This window comes from Pelmatolapia mariae, linkage group LG10_11, assembly GCF_036321145.2.
Source record: "Pelmatolapia mariae isolate MD_Pm_ZW linkage group LG10_11, Pm_UMD_F_2, whole genome shotgun sequence".
Lineage (NCBI taxonomy): Eukaryota > Metazoa > Chordata > Actinopteri > Cichliformes > Cichlidae > Pelmatolapia > Pelmatolapia mariae.
In genome coordinates this window covers 20,569,631-20,577,500 of record NC_086236.1, presented here as the reverse complement: position 1 = coordinate 20,577,500, position 7,870 = coordinate 20,569,631, and the positions used below count along the sequence as shown (strand labels likewise).

General features: G+C 41.1%; 1 protein-coding gene across 7 annotated transcripts in view; it reads left to right on the top strand.

Moving 5' to 3' along the window:
* Positions 1-7,870, top strand: part of LOC134637958 (neurexin-2-like) — a 138,371-nt gene that overhangs the window by 119 nt on the left and 130,382 nt on the right. For all 7 annotated transcript variants that reach the window (XM_063488542.1, XM_063488538.1, XM_063488535.1 and 4 more), the window contains exon 1: positions 1-197. This exon is cut by the window's left edge and continues 119 nt beyond it. The gene's annotated coding sequence lies outside the window, so the exon portion shown is untranslated. The remainder of the gene's footprint in view (positions 198-7,870) is intronic.

Here is a 7,870-nt window from a genome sequence, read left to right as displayed (position 1 = left end):
AGATAAGAATATGCTTTCTGAAGACAGAGGTCGCTTATTCATCTGCCGCATTCATCTCTGCTCAATTTAGGATTTTTTTCCCCCCTTTCCCCCCTCCTCCTCTTCCTCCTCCTCTCTTCTCTCTCCCTCTCTTTTGCCTGGCTGGAATAATCAAACCCTCCCTGTATCCATGTGTCGGATCGCTGGATGATGCACAGGTAGGCTAAATGACACCGCACACCTCCTACACAGAAACGACCTTATGGACGGTGATAATTGGCTTTAAAGCGTGCTGCAGTAGAAAGCTACAAGATAAGCCGCGCTGTATCAGTGTCTGTGTGTTTTTATTTTTATTATTTTATTTTATTTTTCAATGTCAGTGGTCCGGAATTGTTTGCATTTCAATTCTTGTGGGGGGGGGGGCGATAGGCTGCTGCTGCTGCTCACCAATTATGGACACTTCTCCTGAGGTTTCTTTTGGAGATTTCACTTAAAGCAACGACAGATAATCACATTTAAAAACCAAGCCGCCTTTTCCCCTCTCTCTCTAACGCTTTGCTTTTTTGTATCCGTGTTTACAGTCAGTTGAGGGAGGGTGGAGGAGAGGTATGGTTTCCAAATTCAACACGGTTGCGGTTGAGGTCGCTTAATTGCGTGCCGGCAGACATGCCCTGTGGTTAGGCTACAGCACATACAGCGGGGGCTTTTCCTTTGAATACAGGCTGCACAACACACACACACACACACGCACAAGCCATTGTTTGATTTCGTCAGATGCCACATGCCGGGATGGCTAGGTATTAATTTTTTATATAAAAAAGTGAAGTTAAGGTGGTCTTTGAGTCATGCAGAACGCAGGGCCCTTGTCTCCGAAATGCTCGAGGTAGCCTATTTATTATTGAGAGGGATTTCATGTTCTGTGCCAGAGGACTGGCCAGTTTAAAGATAGGAGAAGGAGAGACAGGCAGACACAGAGAGGGAGAGAGAGAGGGAGGGAACGGTGGAGTAAAACAGTTGTCACATCCTTTGCATCCTCGGCAGCTTCACTTTAATATTATCTTTAAAACCTGAGAAAGTTGTGCACTGGAAATTCTGATTATTAATATGTTTTTGATATATATATTTGTGTGATGAGAGTAGTTCCTCAAACCTGTAGCCCTCTAGGCCTATTTATGCTCCCACAGGAATCTGCAGCTTCCACGCAGCAGGTTATGTAGCACCAATTAAGAAGGGTTGGCCGCTGATGAGGTGCTGTGGTTCAATTTGGAGCTTGTTTTCAAAAATGTATTTATTCCCCCCCCCCCCCCCCCCCCCCCCCCCTTTACACAATTGACAGCAAATCATCACCACTAACATACCACGCTGCATATATTACTTGGATGAATGTGAATGAACAGAAACAGACACTAGTTAATCATCTGCTATTGTTCACTGGATTGCGTAAATTGGTGTAGTTCAGATTCTTAGTCTTGTAATTCAGTTTAATTACATCATCTTTCTTTTTTTCTTTTTTTTTGAGTGTCTTCAGTGCCGTTGCTTAAAATGGTAACGAGTCTAGGTCACAGCTGGATATTAGCCCCAGTAATTAGATTAATTTATCAAAAAAAAAGAGGGGAGGTGCCCAAGATTCTGAGCTACGCTGCTGCACATTTCACAGGAGTGCTGCTGCCCTCCCTTCACCCTGGAAACCAATTTGCTTTGCAAATTCTACTCCACCTGTAATCCAATCCATTTTGTTACTTAGTTCTCTAAAATCTAGGTATTTACAACTCAGGTAGCTGCATGAAAAATGCTTTTCACTTAAAGTAAGTAACCACCTGTGCTTGACTATCGTTGCATGCAATCTTTTAGCACCTCTGTTGTGGACAGCGCACAAGTGTTGCATCTCAGATTGCACATTTTCTCATCAACACTCTTAAATCCCTGCTGCTTTGGCTGACAGACTCATTTAAATGCTATGTTATTCTTTAGTAAGGCACTTGGTTTTCTTAAATGAGAGCTTTGTTGACAACAACGAAGGCTTGCAATGCTCCAAACCTGAACAATGGACTTATGCAATGCAGAGCATGACTTTTTGTGTATATAGTGTGTGTGTGTTGGGTTTTTTTATGATAATATTTCCAGGCAGCATTGCAACAGCAGGGTGTGTCACAGTCTTGCCTTTTTGTTTTCTATTTTAATTTCCCTTTTTCATCTTTTGTATTTGCAGCTTGCAGCAAATTTCCTGTGTTTATTTTTATAAGTTATCAGCTCTGTTTTGACACAGGATATGCCACTGGCAATATTTTGCTCATCATTTAGTATTTTTTATGCCTTCGGTGTCATCTTTTCCCCACTCTTGTTGCTATAATCTGGCTCGCAAGACATCTGTCTCCATTGCTGCTTCCAGTGAGACTTAAGGGTTTGGACAGAGAGTTAGGTGTTTTTTTTTTTGGTTTTTTTTAATTGACGTCACAGCTGCTGTTACCCACATAATACAACCGGTATTAATTCAGTTGAAAATAATATCAGAAATTATTTTATAGCTGTTAATAGTATTAAGCTGCATCCACATTACTTCACATTAAGCTTAATGCTGGAATGTATTTGAGCCATTATCTGTTAAAGCTGCACTTATTTGAATTTTTTACATTAGCATGGCGCCTGCTAAGTATGAAAAGGAAATTTAGAATTAAGATGTCATGCCTAAAGCACCAGCCAATATGCAAAGAGAGATGGATGACTGGGTGACGTGAAGGAGGAGACTGCTTGAAATAACAACAGGGCAGAGTTGACATGGTGTGTGTGTGTGCGTGTGTCACAGCTCAATAGCTTCAGCGTGCATACTGGGGAAGTGGAAGTTTACAGATATTGTGCGGCATTGCGAATCGTGTCGCTTCCTCTCTATCATACCCCATCAAGGTCACATCCACAGACTGAAAGTGGTGGCCCTGGCCTTTTCCACTTCTGGCTCTGGCAGAGGAACGGGGCCCGCGGACCACTGCTGCTTCTAATCAGGGCTGACGCGTGACTCAGTTGCATGCCAGCTGCGCAGCCAAACAGGGATTATGTCCCTGGATGGTGAAGACAAAAAAAGGTCACAGTTGAGATCTTTGTCTCGCTACACCTTTGGGGAGTTGGGGTTATTTCATTATTTGCGCATTATATTTAATGAACTTTGCTCAAATGACTGAAACAAAATACTTAAACAACTGAAATCCTACACACAATACAAGTCAAACAGCCAGCAGTCCTATAGTCAGAGTTGGGAAACCAGCAGCGCTGTTGGTTAAGTTGCAATCTGGGTCATTGTGCCACTTGTTTTAAAGGGTAGCTGTAAGGCTGTAAGACAGTATTAGTCCAGATATGGACACTGAAATTTTGAAAAGTAAAATAATAATCTGCATATGTGGCGGCAACTGATTTAGAAAGCTTGATTGGTCTTGTTATATATCTGTGAAATAATTGACAGTGAAATTGCCCGTTATTTTCACCGCAGGTGGTACAGTAGGTGGAATGGAGCGGAAGGTGGTCTGTAATTTTCTGTAAGCAGAATGCTACTCAGGAATCAGCAAAGGTTGGTACACCAGGGCCTGTCATACTGGGAGGCGCCGTGACAGAAATGTTTTCTGAAAAGCTCAGCTGTAATTCATTAAATATGTGCATGACAAAAAATTGCACCAGATCAAATTTTAGCAAGACGGTGCCGCCATTATGAAGAAGGAATGACATTTGCTAGGTATTTCTTTCTGTTAGTTCTCATTAATGAAATGCTGTGAGACTGAAATTAGTTTTTTTTTTTTCACTGTGCATTAACAAATAACGAAATGTAAAATGCTTATGTGCTGTTTTGGGGGGTGGAATAACAGCTCGGGGAGAAGGATGAGGAAACCTCAAACTTGTGATGTTATCAGTTATGAAGTCTAGACAGTCTCTGGAACTAGCGGCACATTTTGACGCTTTGTTTCAGGAGTATTGGTACATTTTCTGCTGCATAAAAGACGATGTTCCTGTACAACAGTACTCCCCCCCCCCCCCCCCCCCACCCTACGGTGCACACAACTTTTTTTGTAATTAATGGGCTCCTAAGGTTGACACCACAGTCTCCAATCAGCCTCTGGCCTTGATTAAGAGGCTATTGTATTGCAGTAATAGCAGAGGAAAACAGAAGCGAAGTAAGTGTTCATAATCTCACAGTTTAACTTTGCATGGCACTGTAGTAATTCCAAATGAAAATAGCATAAAGAATAATGAGTTCTTGGAGTGCATATAAAAAGACCCCTAAAGGTGATATTTATAATAAGCATTTACTGTTAAACTTAGGATACATGAGCCAGTAGGTGAAGAAAGCAGGATTGTTATTCTGTTCCATTCAGGTGTCTTCTGCATGTTCAGGAGTGTTGCATTACATTGCAAATGTATTTCAGCTCGTCCATCGTTGCTACCGTGTGACAGCATGAGAAAAGGGAACTGCACTGTTAACCAAAATGTGCCCAGGCAGCATAATCAGTGCCCTTTGAGATATAAAACACAATATCACCCTGTCAGTACATTATGCAGTTACGGTGCTCAGAAAACAGCAATGCAACAAGATCCTGCTGAAATCTGGAGCAAAGAACAGAAACTACTCTCTGTGCTCCAGTTACTGTATCATTTCAAATCTGCATTTTCTATCTAACCCATTGTTTGGCAATTTAGCAGGCACACCGTAATATTATTAGAGGTGTCTTTGTTTTCCTAATTCTGAAATTACGGGATTTTTACAGTTCAGTGTCCCCAAACTGTGGATCTTTATTTATTAAAAAGAGCCAGTAATTCCTAGAATATCATCACATTTCTGCATATTGATATATTTTAAACTTGTGTGATCTTTTACTTTGGCCTCATATCTGGTTTTGCATTCCTAAATGCTTTAGTAATGAATGTCAAAGAAAAAAATAAATCAAAGGTCCAACAACAGACTGGATCCAATGCATTATTCATGAGAGCACTGGGCTAGCTTCTTTTACAGTACATCAGTGCCATCTTTAAATAAGTGTGCGCAGAAGCCTGTTTCTTCCACTAAAACAGTGATGACATGTGGAAGGTCAAACATTCACCTTGGCTGACTGTCAGTCTGGTACAGTAATGCACATTATCTTCATCAGTGAGTCAGCCCATAATGTTGGAACTGAAAAAAAGGGGGTGGGTGGGGGGTTTGGGTCAGTGGGGGATGCTACAGTATGGCAAACTGAAATGTTTTGATTGAACTTGCATCAGATCTGTTGCCAGAGACGTCTGACGGGGCTGCAGAGGTCTTATACTGTCTTAGTTTCAGATTGCTCAATGAATCTTTCTCTTTCATACCAGACATTACTCTCACCAGCACAGGCATTAATCTTTTCAAGCTAATATCCACAGGACTCTGGCTTAGAAGGCATGTGAGCGCTCACGATGAAAGGAAGCTTATGTATGGGGTAAAATAAGAGCAGGAAACCTGGCCAGCCATAGTAAATTGCATTGTAACACTTGGGGTTAAAAGAGCAAAGTCTTGCAAGCTTTCGTTTCTCCTTCCTTATCATCTCACATTAAGGTGGATGACAGATTTATGTGGAGGCAATTGATCAGCTGCCTGACTGTCCATCCATCACGCTGATCTGTGCTGTGCCTGAACCAGGCCTGTCACACTCAGATGACCAGCGGACTGCAGCGTCGGGGATGGTGTGGTAAACACTGGGACAGTCATTTATTTCAATTCAATCTGTGTCTTCGGGCGTCTCTCATGGGGAACAGATTCATGCTAATTTGTTATAGTATGCATCGGAAATCTCATCTAATGCTGCATTGCAAAATCAATCTTATCCTTGCCTGAGGCGGCTGCTTCTATAAAGGAGTTTGTCTCTTGCGTCCTACCTGTATGAGGAGGCTCCATGCCGTATCAATGTCAACATTCATTGGGTTTTAGTGGAGCTTTCTGATCCTGGCCAAGAAGCTGTTACCCAAGATTAACCCAGGTTGTTCTGTTGCATTGCTGGTGAAGAGGAGAGAGGAGTGTGTGTGTGTCTGTGTCTTGTGTGTCTTGTGTGTGAGAAGGAAAGAATCAGTGAATAGGATCCTTTCTTGCTCCCACTCTCCATTTTGTCTGGTGGCATCATTCTCAGGATGAGATGTGACAGCACTGGATGATCTAATCATGGATGTCATAGCATAGCTGCTTATTAACTGAGATTTCAAGGGCAAACATTTTCATCATTAGTAGTATGCTGTATAAATGGGTGAGCTCCACAAGCAAGTACAGTGCTGAATGATGGCTTCTGGTAATGTCACTGAAGCACAGGAGGGCCTTTGCTGTCTCATTAAATTTTTTGTGCATATATTTTAGGAAGCGTCTTTATGAGGAGCTAAGTTACAGAACCTACATTTCTACACAGTGTTCCACTAGAGGACCGAATCTCAACGGCAAATTAATTCTTCCTTGAGAGTTGAGAGGGAAGGTCCGTCATTTATAATAAAGATCTCTGGGGTTGCTTTCATGAGGGTTGTGTTTAAGAGTATTTGCATATCCAGAGTTTTGAAGAGGCACTCTGAAAGATGGGGGAATTCATAAAGTTGCACAGTAAGGACTTCAATGATCTTTGATATCGGCACTGTATCTGTTAGCTCACTGACAGTGTATTTTATCGTCACTGCTTTTGGATCAGTATATTTTTGGGCAGATTGAATTAAAGTTCAGCTTTTTAGAAACCTCTGGTATCTCCCAATGAGATGTTATCCTTTGTTAGCTCTGTATGAGCTACAGCACACTGGTGAAAACTGACGGAACGCTTTCAGTCTTTTGATTGGATTTGATTTTTTTGCATGTGAAAATGTTAATCAACAAGGCAATCATTTAATTTATATTTATATACAAATTCATGGTGCTGCCCTTTATTATCAGTGCCTGTATAGCTTCATAGAAAATATAGTCTATCTGTCCAATTTTTGGGGGGGCAAAAGAAGTCTTTCAGTTTGCAAAACTTATAAGTATTTATTAGTAGGCTACAGCTTACCTTGTGATTGTGTGAACAGCTAGTATTCAGAAGAGTGAAATGTAGAGATGCATCAACTGCAATTGTCTTGGTCGATGTCAATTGTTTTTAAGTGTGACCTGCAGATTTTTGGCAATGCCGATTTCTTTCTGAGTACTATAGCTACCAGCAAAACCAAGCAAAATCATCTTTTTTCACTATTCATTATTCAATATTTTTTGTTAATAAAACAAATGATAAAATTTTACAGTTTCCCCCATACTGCTCTGACTGAAAATTAAGTGCTCTGCTACTGGTAAGAGGTACAAGTCATTAGTTGCTGTACACCCACCTTTACCTGAAACATTTTCCCTCATAAAACAAAAGCAGTTGCAATAGATTTTTATAAGATAACAAAACAAACATCAGTTACTCATATTATTTTCCAATATGTTTATAACTTCCCCAGAACATCAACACTTATCTTTTCCAATCATCTTTCCTTATAACAGGGTTGATCCTTTGCTTATACCAAGCCTGGTGGCATGTGGCTAGCTCTGAGCTAACTCTAGCTAGCTCAGAGCTAGCTAGCTTTTTTAGTATCTTTAAAATGTCCATTTCAGCTGGGTGAGTGTTATTTAAGTGTGCAATTAGGTAAAGGAGTTTTTCGTGATGGTCCCCCATGTGCCTTCACTCACAGTTGGGCACTTTCTAGCCAGCAACATGTTAGCATGTGGGCTGTGAGTGTGCTGCAACTATTTGTCTGCATTCGTGTTGCACATGCATTAAAAGTGACATACACGAAGTTGACTGGCCAGACAGTCATCTGATTCTGGTCCCTAGCTGGTGGATTGGTGTATCTCTAGTAAAATGGGGTAAAAGAAATTATATAGTTGTAACAGATATCCAAACACATCCTCACTAAT